This window comes from Phyllostomus hastatus, unplaced genomic scaffold (assembly GCF_019186645.2).
Source record: "Phyllostomus hastatus isolate PE091 unplaced genomic scaffold, TTU_PhHast_1.1 phas_contig_1, whole genome shotgun sequence".
NCBI classification, from domain to species: domain Eukaryota; kingdom Metazoa; phylum Chordata; class Mammalia; order Chiroptera; family Phyllostomidae; genus Phyllostomus; species Phyllostomus hastatus.
In genome coordinates this window covers 22550630-22575479 of record NW_025333498.1, presented here as the reverse complement: position 1 = coordinate 22575479, position 24850 = coordinate 22550630, and the positions used below count along the sequence as shown (strand labels likewise).

Here is a 24850-nt window from a genome sequence, read left to right as displayed (position 1 = left end):
CTCTCTCTCTCTATTTCCCTCCCTTCCCTCTCTAAAAAAATAAATAAATAAAATCTTTAAAAAAAAAGAAAGAAAGTTTACCAAGAAGACAGGAAGCATTTGTAAGATCAGACCTGACATTTTAGGACTGTAGTTCATGCCTTCGGCAAGGCCTCCCAAACCCAGAGAAATTGAACTAAGAAGACAAGCTGAGCTTTGGGCTGTGCTGCCCTATTAAAGCTCTGCCTTACTCAGGTCTGAGACACTTAATTGTTCCATCTTTAATATAATTTCTAAGAAAAGTCAAACTGAAAGAGGGGCTTTCTAAAACATAGTTAACCTAAATGAGTTATATGAGAAATGCATTACTAGGAACCAAGAGTCTTGTGGGGTTTTTTTAATCTCTTTCTATTTAAATGGTAATTTGAAAATAAAAAAAAACCTCAGGAGATAATCATATAATACCCTTATTGCAGTGCTTCAGCTATTTATTAAAGAGGGTGAACTAAAATTAAACATGATAAAAATGTAGGTTCTGGGTCTCAATGAAGGAATCATTCTGCTACTCAGAAAAGAATAAAATTTATACTACTTTGAATGTGGTTTTTTTTGCTTGTAAGAACTTATAATCATTGTGTCCTGTGGCAGATTTTTTTTTTTTGCCATCTGAAAGTTCTATGACATTCTAGTTAACAAAAAATATATAGCTCACCCTATATCTGGGGGTGAGGGGGGAGGAAATATTTTGAATAGTAATGGTGGCCAGTCCTTATCTATTTAATAGAATCAAAATTCACCTAATATAAAGAAGAATAAGACTATAAATAGGGGTTGTTGCAGTCAGATAATCTTAAATTAGAAACTCAGCTTTTCTGATCATTAGTTGAGTGACCTTAAAGCTACCTAATTTTCCTTAACCTCCACCTCCAAATCTCTGACAGGGATATGAATGGAAGTATTGACTCAAAGGATCTTTGCAGGAAATGGATGATCTAATAGATAGGAGGTGCCAAGGGAAGTAAACGGGAGTTACAGAGTTATAATATAAACTCACACTCTGCTGTTCATTCATGTATTATTTACAGCATAATTGATCACAAGAACATTTTTCAAATTTGTATTGGCATTCTGATCCATTATACTCAATTCTTTTTGTGTTGACATAAGCTACATATTATTTTAAAATATCCAAACAGTTCATGAGAGGTAGACTCTTTTTAAAAAAGATTTTATTTACTTAATTTTAGTGAGAGGGGGAGGAAGAGAGAAAGAGAGGGAGAGAAACATCCATGTGTGAGAAGAAGATCTATCTGTCGCCTCCCTGACCCAGTGCTGAACCCACTACTGAGGCCCATGTCTCCAACTGGCAACCCCTGACTTTCTGGGGCAATGCCTTGCCAACTGAGACCCATGAAAAGAGAGGGAGCCTCTTTTTGCTCATAGACAGACAGCCAGACATAGAAAAAAACAGATAGTTTGTTTTCCAAATGAGGCATTCCCCTAGGCATTCTGGAGGTAACTGCCAACTGTTCTCTTAGTCCTTTGCATAAATACAAGATTTTCTTTCCATTCTGGAATGTGAAGAAGACAATATTTAAGATATATTTAATTTTTAAGAAAAAGTATGTAAGACAAAAAACTGGTACACCAAAGTTATTTGAGTGCATTTTTGATATAGCTTAAAGTGTTTGTTCATAAATTAGATCAAAGATATGTATATGTAAATGCATTTTTAAAAGAATTTCAGAAAGCAAATATACATTATTTTTAACTATCTAAAAATGTACTACTATTTGAGCTTGACTGTAAAGCAGAATAATGCCAAGTGGTAAAAAAAATAACTTCATATCACAGAAAGGGAAAGTGACAATTTAATGAAGATGTAACTGGATTTTCCCCTCCCTTCTATGAGGTTATTTCTTCCCATCTCCAAGGGTCTTCCTCACAGAGACCTGTTTGAAAGAAAATCTCGGTGACATTGCCTGAAGAAATCACCTGCTGCTTCTAAGTCAGTCACGGGTTTTACTTCAAGGCAAGAAAACACATTGCTCCCTATCATGCCTCAGCTTGCTGTCTTCAGAAAGCCTCATCCTCCTAGGAATGCAACTCCATCTCTTACAGCCAGGCAGAAATTTTTCTTTTTTCAGACAGAAATATTTTAAAGAATTTCTCAAGGAAATGTTATTTATGGCCCAGTTTAATTAATATGTCCAGGGAGGTGTAGAGATTTTTTTATTTTTTAAGAAGTGAAATAAGGTGGTAAGATATCAAAAAAGGAAGCAATAAATTTGAAATATGTATATATTCAGCATATATTAAGAAATATACATGGTAGTTATGATTATTTTAATCAGAGTGGTTTTGAAATTTTTTTTCTAAAACTATGAATTGGCCTCAATAAGGTATGTATATTATTGTACAATTATGGACTACTGTTGTGCTCCTTCATGTGTAAAAGTGACACCACGGTCCTGTAGCAACAGCTGTAGATGGAAGCAAATCCGTCTACACTTTCCTTCAGTCAGTCTAATGACCAACAAAGATAGGAGGCATTCACATCCCCGAGATGAGCAGGCAGAGCTGAAGGAATGGGAGGTGCACTTAGCAAGGAAAAGAGCAGAGCTGACTTTCCTGCTCATGGCCTCGTTAATATCATGCATCTTAACTAAGCTAATCCATAGTTATTCTCTGTTCTCCTGGCAAACAGTGAAAGAAAAGTACAGAAACCCAGATATTTCCTTGGCTATTACTTAATGTAGGGCCTCCTCTGGGTGTTGCATTTGATAACTTATAAATAGTTCTCCGCAGTCATGTTAAGTTATGATACTACTTAGTAGAACAAATAGTAAAGAACAAAAATGTCACATTAAGATTCTCTAAAGAAGCCCTGGCCAGGTGGCTTGGTTGGTTGGAATATTGTCCTGTGCATGAAAAAGGCTGCAGGTTCAATTTCCAGTCAGGGCGCATACTTAGGCTGTGGGTTTGATGCAAAGTAGGGGAGGCACCCAATTGATGTTTCCCATATTGATGTTTCTCTCTGTCTCTCTCTCAGTCTCTCTCCCCTCTTCCCTCCTCCTTTCCTTCCCCCATCCCTCCCTTCCTTCCTCTCTTTAAAAATTCAAATAAACATATCCTCAGGTGAGGATTTAAAAAAAAAATCTCAAAAGAAGACTGCTTTATTTCTTTGAATTCTTATTCCTCTGTATTTGTATACCACATATTGTAAACTGTTGACTGCTAATTCTTTGTTTTGTTCTGATAGCCAGAGTCAGAGGACACATGACTGGCAGGGTTGTGCCCCTTGTGGAGGATGGCAGCTGAAGGCCATGCCATGGTGAAGTAATGAGGAGGTTGATACATTGGCTGTCAACTCTAAATGGTATTTTATGTATCATTTGCATTTTGTTTGTCAAAAGTACTTGTTTTCCACAACTGGGAAAAAGCAATCAACTAAACAACTGAATTCAGCATACACTTTGTGATCTTGATACAATGTACATACACATAGACAAGCTAGAGTATATAGTATCAGATTAATGTATTCATTCATTCAAGAAACATTTAAGTGTTCAGTCTGTGCCAAACACTGTTTAAAGCACTGGAGTAAACTAAAGACCCTACTTCTTTTTTTTTAATTTTATTTAATCATTGTTCAAATACAGTTTTCTCCCTTTTACTCCCAATCCAGCCCCCCTCCCCCGTCCCCACTTCCCTCCCATTACCACCCTCCCCATAGTTTTTGTCCATGTGTCCTTTAAATTTGTTTCTGTGAACCCTTCCCAATGTCCCCTGAAATTCCCTCTACTCTCCCCTGTGGTCACTGTCAGCCTGTCCTCTATTTCAGTGTCTTTGGTTATATTTTGCTTGTTTTTTTAAGACCCTACTTAAAGCTTATATTCCAGTGGAGGAAAACAGAGAATTAATAATCATCCAAACAAATATACATATGTTAGTTGAAGATAAGTGCTTAGAAGGTATATAAAACATAGCAAGAGATTAGAAAGGAATGCATAGTAGTGCCATTTATTGTTCAGTTGGAGAGTCAAGGGCCATGAACTTGTGAAAGAGCATTCCAGCTTTCTGGAATGATGTCATTCTTCATAAAATTCTGTAGGTGATTAATTTTTATAATCTAGAAGACAGTAATGTCATTGAAAAATATCTCATGACTTTGAGTCTATGATAAATAATTTGAGAGTGGACTATAAAATTGTTTTCATCAAGTCTGATCAAAATATGACAGGGACATGACAAGAAAGATCATAACAGAGCATTTCTCATTACATAAATGTAAAACCCTTACACAATATATTAGGGAACCAGATTCCAGGATTTATAAACAGGATAATGCATTATGACCTAGTTAGGGTTACTGCAATGATGCAAGATTCAAAATTAAATCATTGTAAGTTATCATATTTGCAAAGTAAAAGAAATGAGATGTTCATCTCAATAAATATAGAAAAGAAATTTGATAAAAATCAGCATTTCTTCACAATTAAATAAAACCCTTAAACTAGTAATAGGAAAGATTTTTTCCTAATCTGGCAAGGTATTTCTGACATGACACTTAATGATGACATGCTCACTACTTACCCGCAAGAACAGGAACAAGGCACAGATGCTATTATAGCCACTTCTGTTCGATATTGTACTGGAGGGACTACCCAGTGGATAAATGAAAAGAAACAAATGTCAAGAGTTTAGAATAAAAGATGAAATTGAAGTATATGAAGACAGGACAAAAGAATCTATACAAATATTTATTAGGTTAATGAGTGAATTTAGCAAGATATCTGGACCTGAAGTCAACATTCTATTTATTTACTTTTAAAATGTTTATTGATTTTAAAGAGAGGGACAGGGAGGGAGGAAGGGAGCGAGGAAGGGAGGGGGAAGAGGAGAGAGACAGAGAAACATTCATGTGAGAGAGAAATACTGATTGGTTGCCTCCCGTGTGTGCCCTGACTGGGGATCGAACCTGCAGCCTAGGTATGTGCTCAACCTGGGGATCAAACCTGCAACTTTTTGGTGTATGGGATGATGCTCCAACCAGCTGAGCCTCCTGTTCAGGCCAAAGTCTACATTTTAAGAAAATGCATTTACATGTAACATTACAATGAATTTGAAAAGATGGCTACTAAAGATAGACACATAGATAGATAGATAAGAGGAAAGAAGAGAAAAGATGTGATGTGTACAATAATTTTGTTATGGGTTGAATGATATCTCATTTAAAAAAAATTAAAAATCCTATACCTCCTAGTACTTCAGAATGTGACTTTATTTGAAAATATGGTCTTTTCACTGGTAATCAAGTTAGAGTGGTGTCAGTAGGGTGGGCCCAATCCAATATAACTGATTTTCTTATAAAAAAAAGTGGGTGAGACTTCTGGCCAAGATGGAGGCATAGGTAGACACATTGTGCCTCCTCACACAACCAAAATGCGGACAACAACAATTTAGAAACAAAATAACAACTAGAACTGATAGAAAATTGGACTGTATGGAAGTCAGACAACCAAGTAGTTAAAATAGACACATTCATCCAGACCAGTAGGAAGGGCGGAGTCAGGCAGCCAGGGGAGAAGGGTCAAGGCACAGAAAGCGGTGGCACCTGGCACCTAAGGCATCCTTGGTACGCAAGACGGCAGTGGGCAAATCCCGGGCACACAGGTGGTGGCTGGCAGACTCCAGGCACGGGGTGGCAACGGGCAGTCCCAGTGAGGCAGGGATTGTGAAGTGAGGCACTGCATGCAAGGCTGACTAGGCAGTCCCATTTTCGCGCAGATAAACCAGGCACAATTGGAGAGCAAGTCAGACCACTCAACCCAGGGTCCCAGCACCGGGAAAATAAAGCCTCAAAACACCAATTGAAAACACCTGTGAGCGGTGAGGTGCCGGGAGAGACTCCCAGCCTCACAGGAGAGTTTGTTGGAGAGACCCACAGGGTCCTAGAACATACACAAGCCCACCCACCCAGGAACCAGCACCAGAAGGGCCCACTTTGCTTGGGGGAAGTGCCAGAAGGGGCTGAAATCTGACAGAGAGCAGAGCAAGTGCCATTGTTCCCTCTCAGACCCCACATTCAGTGTCTAACCCAGTAACTGGATTGTCCTACCCTGGTGAACACTTAGGGCTCTGCCCCTCATATGTAACAGGCACAACAAGACAGAAAAAAAAGTGGCTCATGAAAGAACAAATCAAAGCTCCATACAACTAAGTGACGAAGAGATCACCAACCTATCAGTTGCACAGTTCAAAGCACTGGTAATCAGGATGCTCACAGAATTGGTTGAATTTGGTCATAAATTACATGAAAAAATGAAGGCTATGCTAAGTGAAATGGAGGAAATGCACAGGGAACCAGTAGTGATGGGAAGAAAACTGGGACTCAAATCAATGGAGTGGACCAGAAGGAGGAAAGAAACAACCAAACAGAAAAGAATGGAGAAACAAGAATTCAAAAATATGAGGAGAGGCTTAGCAACCTCCAGGACATCTTTAAAAATTCCAACATCCGAATTACAGGGGTACCTGAAGGAGAAGAGGAAGAGTAACAAGTAGAAACGTTATTTGAACAAATAATAAAGGAGAACTTCCCCAATCTAGCAAAGGAAATGGATTTCCAGGAAGTCCAGGAAGCTCAGAGAGCCCCAAAGAAGTTGGACCCCAAGGAGGAATACACCAAGGCACATCATCATTACATTACCCAATATAAAAATGGAGGAGAGAATTCTAGAAGCAGCAAGAGATAAGAAGACAGTAACCTACAAAGGAGTTCCCATCAGACTGTCTGCTGATTTCTGAAAAGAGACCTTGCAGTCAAGAAGGGTCTGGAAAGAAGTATTTGAAGTCATGAAAGGCAAGGACCTACATCCAAGATTGCTCTATCCAGCAAAGCTTTCATTTAGAATGGAAGGGCAGATAAAGTACTACTCAGATAAGGTCAAGTTAAAGGAGTTCATCATCACCAAGCCCTTATTTTATGAAATGTTAAAGGGGCTTAACTAAGAAAGAAAAGATTAAAAGTATGTGTAGTAAAATGACAGCAAACTCACAATTATTAACAACCACACCTAAAGCAAAAACAAAAACAAACTAAGCAAACAACTAGAACAGGAACAGAACCATAAAAATGGAGATCACATGGAAAGTTAGCAACAGGGGAGAAGGAAGAGGAGAGAAGGGGAAAAAGTATGGAGAATAAGTAGCATAGATGGTAGGTAGAAAATAGACAGGGGGAGGGCAAGAATAGTATGGGAAACATAGAAGCTAAAGAACTTATGACACATGGACATGAAGTAAAGAGAGGAAATGTGAGTGGGAGAGGGTGTGCAGGATGGAGGGGAATGAAGGGGGGAGAAATGGGACAACTGTAATATCATAATCAATAAAATATATTTTAAAAAAGGGGAAATCTGAACACAGAGGCAGTCATGCGCAGAAGGAGAATGATATGAATGTGCACAGAGCCAGTATGGCCATGGAAATGGAGTAGTTGATGCCTTTACAGGCCACGTAATGCCAGAGATGGCCCACACACCATCCAAGGTGAGGAGGGGGCAAGGAAGGATTCCCCTAGAGGTTTCCGAGGAGCATGGCCTTACTGATAGCTTTCAGAACTGTGAGATAAATAATTTCTGTTTTAAGCCACTCAGTGTCTGAAACTCATACAGTTCATATCAACATTATTTGTTGTATCTAATATATTTGAAAATAACCCAAATAATTCATCAATAGTAACAAGGATTTTGTTTAATACAGTATGTTCACATATTGGAATAGATATATTCATGCACTGGGAAAGGAATAAAATAGAATAAAATAAAGAGGGTGCTGCTGCAACCACCAATACAAAAAGATCGATAATAGACAAGATCAGGCATGTTCAGGATGGTATGGCCATAGACAATAGGTAGATAGATATGATAGGTGCATATATAAAGTTAAAAAGCAGTTAAACTGACCTCCGGTGCTTGAAGTCAGAGTAAAAATTACCTGTTTGGAAGAAAGAGATAAAGAATGATTTGAGGAGACATACAAGGAATTCTTCTGTGGTTGTATTATCCCTGAAATAGTTTGAAACACACATCCTACAGCTAAAAGAATTGTAGAAATCAAGACTATAAAAAAATCTATAATGGTGTCCTGAAAAACATAGTATCACCATTAAAATTGTAGATGCTGGAGCCAGCCTACTGAAGTGTAAAAGCTCAGCCCTACCATTTGCTGGTTAAATAACTTTGGGTAACTTATATCCATGTGCTTCAGTTTCTCATCTGTGAAATGGGGTAACATTATCTATCTTAGGGGTTATCTATAGGGATTAAATATTTATTTAATATGTTTTATGATATAGTAAATAAGTTTTAATATTTAGATATAGCATATATTTATTATGTATGTATTACATATAGATATATTTATAATTAAAATAGTTTTTTCCACTCATAGTAAGCCTGTGCAGACCAGTAAGTAGTACATGAATACACACACTGAAGCATTAAGCAGTACATGTGAACCAATGTGTACACGATAAGGACACATCCTGAATGTTAATTGCATCTTAAATAACTATTAATAGTACTTAAAATGTGATCTAACAGATGATTGCAATTATTGCAAAATTAAAAAGCTATAAATCGCCTTGGCTGGTGTAGCTCAGTGGATTGAGCACGGGCTGCGAACCAAAGGATTGCCAGTTCGATTCTCAGTCAGAGAACATGCCTGGGTTGCGGGCCAGGTCCCCAGTAGGGGGTGCATGAAAGGCAGCCACACACTGATGTTTCTCTTCCTCTCTTTCTCCTTCTCTTCCCCCCTCTCTAAAAATAAATAATTAAGTATTTTTTTAAAAACTACATTATCTGTAAAGAGACTTTGATAACATACTGTCAAACCATAGTTGTCTTTCTAGCAATATATGAAACTATACTAGAAAGCACTATCTAATTATCATTCATATGCTTAGATATCAACACATGATTTTAATTAACATGTGTGATCATTAAAAATTCAGGTCAGGTAAGAAGAAACTATTGTTAGCACTGAAAAGTGATTAGCATTATATATCTCCAAAACTGATGGAAATTAGTAGAAAATTATATAAAATTGTTTCTCTGGGATTTGCAACAAAAGACTGTCTTCTCCCAGCGTTGATTCTCAAGAACAGAATTGTTATTTCGTCCTGAACACGCATTTGTCCACTCTGAAAAACAAACTGCTGTCACAGCACTTCCCTCCAAACCACAGTCTCGATGTGTGTGCACGAGTTCCAGGACCCAGGGCTCAGCAGGGCACCTTAGCAGCTTCAAACCCCATGTCTTCCTCCTCGATCCTGCTCTATCCCAAAAGGGTTTATTTGATGCCGTTAATTGCATAATACCAAGAAGGCCCAGCAAGTGCACTGGCATTATCATCCCCAAGAATGAGCCCATTAATCATTTCCTGCTGTCAGATCAATTCAGAAAATACTGAAAATTGATCAACTCACTTCTCTGAGTTCTAGCAATCAAAAATTAAATAGAAATAGTAGCTCAAATATGTTCTTTCTTCCTTTTCTTTCATTGAGAAATAGATTTTAGTCTTGATATCCTATCTCTAAATTGTAAATAACATATAGATATGTCTGTGATCTAAGGCAGTCCTTGGAATTTGTAAAGATTTGGATGTTAAAGGCTACAGTGATGTCAGATTATCTTAATAACTATCATAGCCATGAAGTATTCTGGGGTTTTTTTTTAGCATTGGTATCTAAATTGTTGGAAAGAGAAGGAGCTGGAGAGGAACTGAAACTCTCTGAGTTGAGGCTGCCCATGCCCCACAGTCTCTACAGCCCACTCCTACTCCACTAACTGCACCATGTCACGATCCACTCAGCCCACGCCGAGGACTCCACAGCGTTGCCTAAGATTACATTCACGAGTCTTTTCAGTTTCACTTTGTGAGATATAAAAGACCAGTTTCTGGGAGCTTATTTCTACTTAAAGCATTCTGAAAAGCATTGAAGATATGTAAAATTAAAAATAAAATATGTACCTACCTTTCCATGTAATAGCTTGATCCATTTGTACAGCTATTGTAAGGGAGCATTCAGAGCCTCTGTCCTAAGAATTCATCATTCTACACAGAAAATAGTCTTCATGGCTTTTGGCAGTTTGATATTTTGTTATCCTTTATAAAAGTAGGAAAGAGCAGGGTGATGGAAGAGATTTATTATAATGTAGTTTCAGCTCCTTGATCCTATCTAATGGGGAAGATGAAGAAGAATCTGCTAACAATAGATAAGCAGGATTCTGGGTAAACAAAATAAAGATACCCCCTCTTGTTTAGGTTTCTTTCCTAAAAGAACCTGTGGGAACTGGTAGTTCTGAACAGGACCTGCTAATTAATTAACACATGATAAATATACGTGCATTTAGAAAATAAAAATTGACGTTTTGTTCATTTATGACACATAAACAGAACTAAGATTTGGTGGGAAGACACATTCCAGTATAAAAATTATTCTTTCATAGATAAAATACTTTTATCCCTTCAAAGTTGGAAAAGTTAGAAGGAAAAAATTAATATACCAAACTCCTAAATTGCTCCCACTGAAATTGAAAGATGGCTTTTAGAGTTGAAGATGTAAAAGAACAGATGTACAAACTGAGATTTTGGCAGCCTCTGTCAGAAACTAGTAAACTTGGAGAAAATCCAACTGATACAGAGTTTGGGTAGATTACTACCAAAAGTATAGTGTGTCTTAATACCTACAGTGAACTGGCTTCAAGGTGGCAGATGGAAACTGACCAGCGGTAACCTTCCCAAATTACAGGATTATTCAATATTTTTAAAAAAACCTATCCAATGCAGTATTATTCAGTATATCTAGAATTAATTTTCCTGTTAATATATATACCACACAAACAACTTTTGAAGCTGGAGCAAAAATTCACAGTACTTTAAACTCTTGGTGGTCCAAGAGTTTGGTCCATTAGTCACCATAAAACTATGGTGGCTTTCCTTTCACGGTGCCAAACCTGTGGGAAATATCTAGTTCAAGGGCTCAGAGGGAGAGCCCAGAGCCCCCAGCAAGGTGTGCAGAGAGCAGGGGGTGGTATGAACCACTATAGGAGGAGACAGTAATAGATCATGAAAGCTCAGGGTTCCTTTATTCTGTAGTAAGGAACTCTCTTCCTGTCATTGGTTCCCTAGTAGTTTTGATGTTCACTTCCTTGCTGTGACTGGCTGTAAGCTAACTAGCTAATTTCATTGTGTTCAGTGTTTCAGTATGTTTCAGTATGTGAGTATAATTACTGTATGTTTGACTCTGTTCTTCCCTTGTCTCTGGCTGTAGGTTTGAGAGGATATACAAATTAGTCAATCTTTGTATGTTGGTGCTGGAAAGATGCTTTCATGGGACTTTAAGTCAGAATTTGTACATATACATTTGTCAATTCCTCATGCTTGTTATATCAATGTGTGTGTTTGGAAAGGTGTGAAATAAAAGTGAATATAGGAAATGTAAACAAAAATGAATAGGAATCCCCTTATCAAGATGATAGCCCCCGAGTATATTGGACTTTTTCAAACCATCTCAGCACCCTCCCAATTCATGGTACTAAGTTGGTATTTCCCATAAAATCTAACCTCACTGTAGGCTCCACCTTTTGGGTAAGTCCTGCTTGATGACTCACAGCCTGCTGACCCTTCAATGACTTCCCACGACATTGTAGGACAAAGTTAAACTTCTGATCATAGTCTTAAATATCCTACACAAATTTACCCCTGTCCATCAAACTCTCACTGTTGTCTAGGAAACACTCAGGCATCCTTTCTCTTCTTTGACCTTCCCAAGCTCATCCTGTTTCCACAACTTTGCCTTGTTCTTCCCTCTGCTTGCTGTGCTGTTCCTCACTCTCTGTTTTTGTAACTGGAGCACAGTCTTTATTTGGCAGCAGCCAAGGAATAAAGCTGTCATGTGTGAAGTGAAGCATGTTAAAAAGGAAAGGGCAATCACCTACATTGATGTCAGTATTTTATTTTTTATTGCTGTTCAGTTACAGTTTTCCCTATTTTTCCCATTATTCTCCCCTATCCTACCTACCCCCCCTCCCATATTCAATCACCCCCCATTGTCTTTGTCCACGGGTCTCTTATACATGTTCCCTCACTTGATGTCAGTGTTTTAATTTGTTTGGAATGCTTTATGACACAGTGCCATATACATTTGGGAGAATCCAAATATCTTTGCTATTTTTTTTGTGAAAAAAAGTGAAGAGATGTTAAGCCATTTTCTATGTGGACCACTAAAATTGTCAAAAGCAAATCTGGCTTGAATTTGACTAATTATATGAATAATTTAGAAATCTGTATGGGATTCATTCCATATTTAGAAATCTCCAGTGAGTTGTACTTAGGACCTTAAAGTCTATTTGCAGAGGCTAATTATTCACAAATTCAGAGGGGGGAATATTGGGACAGCTGTAATAGAACAACAATAAAACATTTAATTAAAATATTTTAAAAATAAAATCTTTATAATAAATAAATTCCTTCTTTCAATCAATAAACATTTATTGAGCAACTATTATATGCTAGTCACTCTAAAAGCTTACCACAGCACCGATTATCATGTAGATTCTTTTTTTTTAATTTTTATTTTATTTATTTTTAGAGAGAGAGGGGAAGGGACTGAGAAAAAGAGGGAGAGAAACATCAATGTGTGGTTGCCTCTCATGCACCCCCAACTGGGGACCTGGTCTGCAGTCCAGGCATGTGCCCTGACTGGGAATGGGACTAGCATCCCTTTGGTTCATAGGCCGACACTCAGTCCACAGAGCCACACCAGCCAGGGCAATTATTATCATGTAGATTCTAAAGAAACATAACAAAAAGAAACTCATTGGGAATAACCTGTAAAGAAATTTCACTTAAGTGTTACCCAAGATTGTATTATGTGCTTATAACTGTGCTAGGCACTAAGAACATACAGCCCCTCATTTAAGAAATTCACAGTCTCCTCAGCAGGCCCCAGCAGCTGACAGCCAGGGCAGAAGTGCCTGTCCTGGTGCCTGTTCTGGTCCCAGTCCTGCAGAGGCAGCGACTACCAGCGACCACAGTAGAAAGAAGGAAGCGTTGGACACACTGGCCCTCCGCCGCTATACATTGCAGCCTTAGCTCAAAATGAACTGTGTGTGCAGCACCACCAGCCTCATCGAAGACATTGACTGTAGGTTGCTCGTCTTCTTTGGATGAAGTCTGGGGAGAGCACTTGGTCCTGCGCCGAGATGGAAGGACACTCACAGGCTTTTTGAGAAGTCCTGATCAATTTGCTACTGTAGTGCAGTATTAGATTGTGGAGTGTAGTCAGGTGGGCAGCAATACTGTGATATTCCTCAAGGGATTTTTGTGGTTAGAGGAGAAAATGTGATCCTATTAGGAGAAATAGGGAAAGGGGAGTGACATGCCCCTCCAGCAAATGTCTATTGAAAAAATCCTAGAAGAACAAAGGGTAGAAAAGCAGACCAAGCTGGAAGCCAACAAGGTGAAAGTTCAGGCTCTTACTGATCGAGGTCTCTCCCTTCCTAGAGCAGGTGCTTGTGGGCTGTTGCTCCTCGGAACAGGGGCTGTCACTGAATGAATGTGGGACGTGGCCACCTCACATTTGACTAGAGACTGCAGAATCTTGAAAAGTTATTTTTCCTTTGAATTCTTTCACATGTGCAACATGAAGAAATCACGTGGCTCTTTTCTCCTTCTCAATAACAAAATCTTTGAGAAGCAGTGGGACGGACTCCTTTCACACATCACTATGAAGCCACCAGCTACTACTCCATATTGCTCCTCTCATCCTGTATCAGAGATTACAGGGGACAGTCTTCATTTGCTTGTAAGTAAGATATGAATCTCCAAAAAAAAGTTCACACTCTTTGACAGAAATAGACTTAAAGTTCACACTCTTCCTCAGAAACAGACTTAAAAAAATTCTATATATTATCATAAGTGCAATAAACATGTTAAAGATACAGAAGTCATAAAAATAAAAAGGAAAGGGGACAAATCAATCAATAGTGAAAGAGGTGGCAGTGTGTCAATAGGGTGGTTTTCCTGGAGTCTCTGAGAGTATTGGAGTTTATAAAAGAGGGGGAGCACGTATTATGAACACAGTGTTTCCGTCTTTCCCTTCCACCTGGAGCTAAGGGTGGTTTTCATATTTTCTTTTCCCCCATTGCTGTCCTGGAAAGGGTTTGCCTTTGTCTGGTCAGTTCTTGCATTATACAAATCAAGAAAAGGAATAAAGGGAACATGAGTGAACCAGGACTCAGAGAAAAGTTTGTAAATAATTTAGAAGGAATATTCAGTACGAGCTGCTGTTGTACGTGAGGCAAAGAAACACGAGAGAAAGGTGGAGACTTGTAAGAGTATGTTTCTTCTTGGACTGTGTATCATCTTTATGGGTTCAAGAACATAACTACCCCAGAGTAATGTAAAATAATGGACCCTCAACCCATTATTTTAGGGTCCAGGACTAAACCCTATGGGACAAAGAAAAGTAAGTAGACATTTACTGGGAAGACAAAGAGAGACAGATCTAAAAAGAGAGACTGGAATGGACAGAGGTATAAACACATGAAATAGTACAGGTTCTTGAGCTGACTTTAAAATGCTTAGTACTGAATATTGTACAGAGGGACAGGGAATGTACCAGAATAGAGATGTTAGTACATGAAGTTGTAGCTTCGGGATATACCATTGGAATATGGAAATTTTCTAATCAGTTGGTTCATACTTCAGTAGCTGTTTTGATTTACTATTTGCATTAGATTGCCAGACTGGCCAACTAGTTGATTTTGATTTCTTATTGGTACAATTTGATTACTCATTGCTGATACAGTGCAGTTGACTGTAGAGAAATGCTGACATGCAATTAGACTAGATTGATCTGTCTAGAACATTGACAATATCTTTTTGCATTATCATCTGACTTTTCCCTTATGTTTCAACTTTTGTTTCATAGTTTTATTCTAGCAAAATGGTGCTGATATAAGGATCACTTCATCTCTGTGAAAGTGATTGTGTTGTCTCTGAGCTGTATTGTCCCTGTCTTATGGCCAAAGGTGGATTTCGGGTGAAGTTAAGACTAAGCTTCAAAACCTATCACTTACCAGGGCCTGTTCCATATGATTCTAATTTTTGACTTTTAATCTTGTCTTCTTTTCTTAAATAGAGATCCAGAAGTTGTATAAGATGCAGACCTTATAAAAGTAGATGCAGGATCTACTCCTGTAGTTATCTCAGATACAAATTATGTGACATAAGTTGAAATAGCTTTCACCAGTACTTTAATCAGTTCTTGAAGCTATATCATAGGTTCTTATTATTACTATTTGATACACTTCTAAAATTTGATGTGATTTTGACCCAAATGTTAAAATGCAAATTATTCATTGGGTAGTTTGCACTCTTCAAAAGGAGTGCATAAATGTGATTCTAAAGTGATTCTAAAATGTTTGAATTGCCAATTCAGATGTAATTACGGGATGATTGAAGATTTTATCTCCTCATAATAACAAATAAATATACATGCTAGGCATAAATATCACATCAGATTTTCTATATCTTCTCACTAAACAACTGTATTATTTTGGTAGGGCTGCCATAGCAAAGTATCACTAATTGGATGACTCATACAACAGACATTTATTGTGTTGCAGTTATGAGACTAGCAGCCTGAGATCAAGGTGGCAGGGTTGGTTCCTACTACAGGCTATGAAGGTCTCTCTTCTTGCTTCTGGGGGTTTGCTGGCCACCTCTGCAGTTCCTGGGCTTCTGCCACATTACCCTGACCTCTGTCTTCATCTTCACATGGCATTCTCCCTGTATGTGTATCCAAATTTCTCCATTTTACAAGGACACCAGTCATATTGGATTAGGGACCTACCCTACTGCACTATGGCCTCATCTTAACTTATAACATGAACAGCCCTTCTTTCTAAAAAGTTCGCATTCTGAGGTATTGGCAGTTAGGACTTCAACATATGGATTTGGGGGTAACACAATTCAACCCATAACAACAACTGATAGTAAATGGATCAGAAAGAGCATTCATATTAATGCAATTGCCTTGCATCTGTGATGGACAGAGCTTAGAATTCAAGTTAGCAGCTCTTGCATTAGGATAGCTAAAAGTATTGAGCACTTTTAATGTCAGTGGATATAGTTATAAGTACTTACTGTTTTTTGGTCTGGAGTTCAAAAAATGTCATATCTTGCCCACTAAGTTGTGGCCTCAAGTATCATTTCAATTCTGGAGCCTGCAGTTTTACACAAACAATTGATGTTGAAAGATACAAAATATGGTGCTTTGTGTCCTTGCTTAGACCTTGCCAGCCTCTGGGGGGTTTCCTTTAAGGGAGGAACACTGTTGACAGTTTTAAAATTCTGTCAACTCTTTTAGGGTCTCGATATCTTAATAAAATAAGCTATGCAAAGTCTACTCCCTTATTTAAAAATATAGGTACTTCAGCCCTGGCTGGCGTAGCTCAGTGGATTGAATGCGAGCTGCAAACCAAAGCATTGCAGGTTCGATTCCCAGTCAGGGCACAGGCCTGGGTTGCACGCCACGGCCCCCAGCAACCGCACATTGATGTTTCTCTCTCTCTCTTTCTCCCTCCTTTCCCTCTCTAAAAATAAATAAATAAAATCTTAAAAAATATATAAGTACTTCATTCAAAACAAAATTTTAAAATTCCTACATCTATACCTTTCACTGAGATAATTTGACTTTCTTAAGTAATTGAGCAAACTTAAGCAATTTATTCTGTCATCTACAATCCATACTTGATTTTAATTGATGGAATGGAATCATTTAATCATTAAAAAGGAGGAAATTAAGGAAGGCAAAGAAGAGAAAAAAGAGAAATTTGGATGACCAAATGTAAAAAAAAGACTTTCTTCTGAATTTTCAGAAAGCCTCTCTTTAAGTGTTGTAGTTCCATAAATAATTTTGTCTGCAGAAGATAAAAGGAGCAGATTGACCAATTACTTTCAAACCGTTTGATCACATCCATGTTTTCATTAATTATTCAGGCTCTAGGAGCCATCAAAGCACCCTATGCATAGCTCAAATGGAGAAGCAAAAGCTAAATCATTGGCAAATGCTTTTTATGTTTAAGATTTCACCCACTTATGAACATATGTGCTTTTGAATGTTGGGTTCATTTAAACCTTGTAACATGGGAAGAAGGTAGGCAGTTCAGAATTTTGGAGAAAGGGTAAGAAAGAACATAAATTAAAGGTGCTTTAAAAGTCATGCCAGGGAGAGGAGATTATAAGGGGACTAAATGGTAATGGAAAAAAAATACAATAAAAGATAAAAAATAAAGTAATCATGAGCCTAAAGAAAAGTCATGTCAGCAACTAGAGCTAGAGGTGCAGGATGAAATGACATCCTTGGCGTTATGTGACCCACACTCAGGTTGTCCCTCTTGTGCCCTGACCAGGCCCAGCTGCACGTTTGCTGCTCTAGGCCAGGAAGTGATTGACCACATACAGCAATGGTACGTGTGTCTTTAAACCAAAACTAGCTGCAAGAAAAGTCTTCATATGGTAAGAAGAATGAAATGAAATGATTATACATAAAAAGAGGAAGAATGACACAGTGTGATCCTGTAATAATGTGAAAGTGAGTTTCAAAGAAACATTTTTATGAAGTCTGTAATATATTACTGTAGTTCTATCCTAATTGTAAGTTATCAGACCATTTTATGGGCACTATAATGTCACCAGAATTGCATGTCTAACAAAATAATAGAGTGTATTACCAATTCTTCTGTGATGACCACTGCAAAGAAACAATTAGACCCATTTGTCAATGTGCCTTGGTGTCTAATAGTTTTAAAGAATGGGTAGTTGTGGAAATGATTTCGCATTTTAAAGATATCATTTCTCCTCATACACATCCCATTGAATCATCAGTTTTTTGTCCACTCATGCCCTTTCTGTAAGCTGATTGGAAAGTCAACAGTAAAAACGTGTTTCGCATAACGAAACCAAATACTAATAACATGTGAGTTTCATTTGGAAGGTCTATTTATTGTTTCAAACAATTGATATTTTAATATATTTTGGGTACTGTGCAAGTTGGCTCAGAATATTAAAATAGAATACTATATGCAAAATAGATCTTCAAAATAAGAATATCTGCTTTGTAATAAAATAGTGTAGAAGTCTGAGATAGTAGCATTCATGCCATCATAAAAATACCTTTACAATGGATATGTTTAGCAAGCTTTAGATATTGTTTATGGTACTGTATTTATGCAAAGGGGCTTGCTTTACCAATTTTAATGTCAACCTCCATTGACTAATCTGTTTCTGATCCTTTATAATCCTAAACACCACTACTCTTCACCTTTCAACTCATTTAATATTTATTAATGAGTAAGAAAAAAAAGAAAGGAAAAGAGGAGAGAAAGAGGGTTTTTCTCCTAAAGGAAGAACAATATGGATTTGATCTGTACCAGTCCACTTATATGTGGATTTTTTTTCAATAAACATCTATACTGTTTTTTACAGGAGGTTGGGAGTATGCAGATGTGAGGTGCCACCTGCATATGTTGGTCTGTGTGGTTTTATATAGGGCACTTGAGCATCCATAGGTGTGTGATCCACAGAGGGTCCTGGGGCCAGTTCCTCTGCAGATACCAAAGGACAACTTAAGTTTTGGGGGAATCAAAAGTTCTACAGAAATTTTTGAGTGGGGGTTTGCATCCCTAACCACCCATTCCACTTTGTTCAAGGGTCAAGTATGCTAGTTTGCTCTGTACCTTCTCTCATTTGTTTAATAGAGGACCAAATGAGCTGACCTGTTCACTCCTCCTCCTCAGATCTGCAATGCTGTGATGCTAAGTGAGGGCACTAAAATAAAAACTGAAAATGGCAAATAAGAGCAAACGGTAGTGTGGACTTCACAAAATTGTTTAAATTATTCAAAAACAATAATTTTTATTTAAGAATCACCATTGCAGTTTTTTGGATTGTGCACTTTTAAATCCAGATATTCTACTTGCCAACCCTGGAAACTTGGGCAGAGCATTTAGCTCTTATAGAACACAATGTCCTGCTCTGTTAAATAAGAATAACAATATCATTTACTATATAAATACATGAGGATTAAATGAGGTGAGATAGTTGGTACAGTTTAATATCAACCAAGTGGTTAATAATGTTACTATTTATTTTATCCAGATGTGTTTGGGCAATGATTAATTTGTTTATTAATTACTGATTCAAAACAGAGCTTTTCAAAACTATCCATGTGTATTTTATGTCAACCATTGCACTGGATGCTGGGGATGCAAAATGATCTTTCCTCCTCCCCGTTGTTCACCATTTGATTATTTAAGTGTGGATTGTTACACATTTGTGGGATAGCATATGTATGTGTTAGCTTTTGTTTTTAAAATATATGTGAGTCAGAAGGAAATGTAACAAGTCACAGCTTCAAATGTGTAAAAAAGCAACTGTCATTTGTCCGCCACCAAGTGCACATCAACTTTCTGGGCCTTTTTTTGGTGGGGAGCAGAAAACCTAATCATGTCATTTGAAGGTAACAGTCACCTGCTGTCTCAAGCTCACTGACTTTTGGTTCCGTTGGGATTTCCCACCACCTCTTTTCTCCTACCCCCTGCCTCTTCCTTGCTGTTGAGTTCTGTGTTGTCCTAGAATCAGGTCATCTGATCTGTGGTTATATCTCTGTCATTCACAGTCTTGGTCATCATTAGATTTCTGTCCTGTAAGCATCGATAAAATGAAATTTGCTCTGTGAGGCCATGGAGTTTGGCCACTGCAGTCCCCCTGGCCCCTGTTTAGCTTTAATTGACTTTGTGCTTTGCTGGAATTTGACAGCAACTGACCCCCTAGCTAGAGCTGCTTATCGTGCAAACTTTGTTCAGCTACAATATCCCCTGACATCATCCTAGACATCATCCTGTCCTGTAGGCTCACTGATTCTCAACTCTCTCTTGTTCCTCAGCCATGGTCTTGAGAATTCCAGTTATTTTCTACATGCCTTATTAGAGGTGAAGAATGATTGGGCATGATAGAAGTCCTCCTTAAGCCTTCTCTTTACCTAGATCTGCCTGGCTGACATTTCTACCTACTGCCGCTGACAGTTTGGTGAAGGGTAACCAGCACGGAGCTTTTCAAGTTCCAGAGGAGATGTGAGACCTGCCAGCACAATAGTTACTGAATGTCTTGGGTAGTTTCAGTCCCAAAGTAAGTTCAGGGAGTAGGGCCACCCACACTGTCTATACTTTTTGTTCTCCTTTTTGTATCTCTATTTTTTCTAGTCAGAAAGGATTTGTATTTTTATCACTTCTCGGTTTCATGGGTTTCATAGGAAAATTGCTCCTGCAGCATCAGTAACTTTCCCCCACCATTTCTAAGGCCTAAACCCTTTGCTGCAAGTCCTCCAGGATTTGGCTCTTGATATTTAAATCCCAGCTTGGATTTTTTTTTCCTTTTAAAACTGCTGGTGCTTGCATTTCAAAGCCATCCTTTTAAAGACTATTGTCTGCACTGTTGGGGTATAAAGGTCAAATTAATAGCTCAAAGGCTAAAAATGTGCTTTTTTTTGTCCTCTCTGTATCAACTCTACCCTGAGGCAAAAAGAAAAATCCTCTTTGCTACTTAAACATAGTAGAAAAATAGAAATAAAACAAATTGGGGACATCTGTAATAGGTCAACAATAAAAATAAAGTTAAAAAATAAAAGAAATTGAAAAAATCAGCACTCAGCTTAATAGCAAAATATACCAGTACAGAAGGAAAACCACAATGGAATAAAATGGTAGGTGTATTATATATTTATTCACGTTTGCCTATCTCCATAAGCTAAAAGAAAAACAAAAATCTGCCAATTATATCTCTTTGGATTCTAACTTAAATAATGGTCTCCAATTAAAACAATGTTCAAATGTTTTTGCTATAATAAAGCTCTAGGTGCTGCTACTGAATATGTTTTCAAAGGTTTTTAGGAGGCATAGGTGGACGTACTCCATGCACAACCAAGATTAGAACAACAACAATTTAGAGTCAGAATAACACCCAGAACTGATAGAGAATTTATCTGAATGGAAGTCGGACAGCCAAGAAGTTGAAGTAGACCCATTCATCCAGACCGGTAGGAGAGGCGGAGAGGAGCAGGCGGTGCAGGTTGCAGTGCAGGTCTGGGCAAGGAGAGCAGAGAGAGTTGGGCGCATAAGACAACTGGGGGCGTGTAAGGCATCTGGGGTGAGCAAAATTGCAGTGGGTGGAATCTGAGCACGCAAGCGGCAGCTGGCAGACCCAGCGAGGCGGTGATTGTGGAGCAGGGCAGAGCGTGCAACCCAGGATCCCAGAGAAAGGACTGAGATCTCACGGAGAATGGAGCTACTGCCATTGTTCCCTCCCGTGCCCGTGCCCGTGCCCGCGCCCGTGCCCGTCCCCGCCCTCACATACAATGTCACAAACTAGCGACTGGGGTGCCCATCCCCAGTAAACACCTAAGGCTCTGCCCCTCACCGTAACAGGAGCGACCAGACAAAAAAAAAAAAGAGAGAGAGAGAGAGGGACATATCTCAAACAGAAGAACAGATCAATGCCCAAGGACTCATCCTTTTGAGCGACTAAGAAATAGCCAATTGCTGTTGAATTCAAAACACTGGTGATCAGGAAGCTCACAGAATTGGTTGATTTTGGGCGCAAATTAGATGAAAAAATGCAGGTTACCATAAAAGAGATGAAGGAAAATGCACAGAAAACCAATAGTGATGGGAAGGAAGCTGGAACTCAAAACAATAGAGTGGACCAGAAGGAAGAAAAAAACAACCAAACAGGAAAGAATGGAGAAATAAGAATTCAAAAAAAATGAGGAGAAGCTTAGGAGCCTCCAGGACATCTTTAAACGTTCCAACATCCAAATTATAGGGGTACCAGAAGGGAAAGAGGAAAAGCAACAGATGGAACACTTATTTGAACAAATAATAAAAGAGAACTTCCCCATTCTGGCAAAGGAAATAGACTTCCAGGAAACCCAGGAAGCTCGGAGAGCCCCAAAGAAGTTGGACCCAAGAAGAAATACACCAAGGCACATCATAATTATACTAACCAAGGTAAAAATGAAGGAGAGAATCCTAGAAGCAGCAAGAGATAAGGGGACAGTCACCTAAAAAGGAGTTCCCATCAGACTGTCAGCTGATTTCTCAAAAGAGACTTCACAGGCAAGAAGGGGCTGGAAAGAAATATTCCAAGTCATGAAAGACAAGGACCTTTATCCCAGATTACTCTATCCAGGAAAGCTTTCATTTATAATGGAAGGGCAGATAAAGTGCTTCTCAGATAAGGTCAAGTTAAAGGAGTTCATCATCACCAAGCCCTTATTTTATGAAATGTTAAAGGGACTTATCTAAGAAAAGAAGATAAGAAAAAAACATGTATAGTAAAAGGACAACAAACTCACAATTATTAACAACCACACCTAAAGCAAAACCAAAAGAAACTAAGCAAACAACTAGAACAGGAACAGAACCACAGAAATGGAGGTCACATGGAGGGTTAGCAACAGGGGAGTGGGAGGAGGAGAGAGTGGGAAAAGGTACAGAGAATAAGTAACATAGATTGTAGGTTGAAGATAGACAGGGGGAGAGTAAGAATAGTATGGGAAATGTAGAAGCTAAAGAACTCATAAGTATGACACATGAACATGACTAAAGGGGGGATGTGGGTGGGACAGGGTGTACAGAGTGGAGGGGAGTGAAGGGGGAAATGGGACAACTGTAATAGCATAATCAATAAAATATGTTTAAAAAAAGGTTTTTAACATGAGCATGCTGTCTTGGTCAAACTCTCCTAGCTATACACCTCATTGATTCATTCGATGAATGTCTACTATATGCCAGGGGCCAGGGATAAATAAATGACAAAGAACAATAGGCACTTCCTTAATTACTGAATGCTGAGAATCCCTCAGTCTCCAAGTGAAGGTAAAAAAAAAAAATCCTTGAGTTTACCTCCCACAAAGGAGAACCTTCCAACCCTACCTTTCCAAGAAGTTTAAGCCACACATGGAACCTTCCCTTGGCTTATGTGGTCATAGCACTGTGCATTTGGTATTTCCTACTCCACCAGTAGAGCGAGTGCTCTGTTACTTCCCAAAACAAGTAACTCGTGATGCACAATTTTAAGGCTGAGTTCTATAAAAGGTTCTGTTAAATGAGTAATATACAGAAAGAAATGTGTCTTTTAAATAATTAGAATACTTCTAACTAATAGCTATCATTTCCCTAGATGCAACTGGTTTTTAGAAGAGTAGAAAATGACTTCATGGGCTTAAATGAGTCAAATTTGGCATATTTGCCTTTTTTGGAGTTTAAAATGGATGCAACATAAAACCTTTTCTTCTTGCAGTTCTTTGCTAATAAAATAATTTCATAATTGTATTCTAATATTACTAAACTCAAATTAATAATACATCAAAATCTGAGGAGATGAATGACATTTTGCAGCTACACAGGAGAACTTTTCAAAGCTTCATTAGGACTAGGCTTTTTCTTAAAACAATGACATTTATTTTGAGCCTTCTTTTTTAAAAATTTATTTAAGTTTTATTGTATTTTTTCCCATTACCATTTATCTCCCTTATACTCCACCCCCACCTTCAATCACCACGATGCTGTCCACATCCATGAATCCTTTTTCCTTTTTGTTTGATCTCTCTGCTCCCTAACTGTGCCCCGCCAGAACTGTCAGCCTGCTCTTTATCTGAGTCTGTCTCTTTTTTGCATACCATATTGTAACCAAGCAAAGTGGCCCCTGCACATGGTGCCTTGGGGCATGATCCAAGAAACAGTGTTGAGGGAAACAGGTTGCTATTTACAAAATTCCAACCTTGGGGCCTAGGGGCATTTCAGCTCAGATCCTTGCTCTCCCAGAGCCAGAACTTCCCTTGCTCTTCACCAGGCTGAAAGCCACACCCAAACCCAATAGTTCCCCATCCCCTATCTGTTCTTACACCAGCTGAGCAAGCAGATCTCCATCCCCTCTGGAATGTGCACTTGTTGGTTTCAGAGTCACCATCCTTCACAGCATCTCTCTCCTTCAGGATCTGGGGTACATTGTCCTCAACCTCCATGTAGTAGTAGGAAAACATGTCCTGTATTTCACTGGATCATGTTGAAGTCCAGGAAGGCACAAGTCCCAAAAGAGTGGCCTCTCCATATGTCCCAAGTCCCAAGAGTTCAGATAGAGTCCGGGTCTATGAGTCAGCAGCTCAGTGGCTTGCAAGGCAGAGTCCTTGGTGGCTTCCGAGTCAGCTAGAGTGGGCACAATGAGTGCAGGAGCATGCCCTTCACTCCCTCTTGGCTGCTGCTTCCTTACTCAGACATCATGGCTGAATCCCTTCTGGCTACTCTTCATTGCTGCCTACCACCTCTTTCTCCAGGGACACATGGCCGAGTCCTCAGAGGAACAGACACAGTAGCTACTCCTTCACTACAGGCAGCATGCCAGAATCTCCTTACACCGTAGCGTGCTTAGCGGTCTTCTCATGGCTACCTTCCTTTAAAAGTGCATGGCTGCACCTTACTATCTCCCATGGTGGACCAACCTCCATCTCCCTATGCCCGCCCTTAGTTTAAATCCTGACACAGAGCTTCCTGCATGACCTCATCTTTGGTCCCTCCTACAATGAGCTACGTTTGCCAGTTTCCCATATTCTTCTACCTTTTCTTGGCTGCCATCTTTAATCAGGGCAAGGGTGACTCAGTGACACCCAGGCCTCCACCCTCCTGCCTTTCCTGAACAGGTGCTATACAAGCCCCTGGCTATGTCAGAGTCCCTGAAT

At 38.8% G+C, this 24850-nt stretch overlaps 1 protein-coding gene and 1 pseudogene across 2 annotated transcripts in view; both read left to right on the top strand.

Annotated features, from left to right (window-relative positions):
- The window catches only part of B3GALT1 (beta-1,3-galactosyltransferase 1), a 526207-nt gene that overhangs the window by 156061 nt on the left and 345296 nt on the right, over positions 1-24850 (top strand). The gene's annotated exons all lie outside the window — the stretch shown is intronic.
- On the top strand, positions 13150-13606 carry LOC123816396 (annotated as a pseudogene).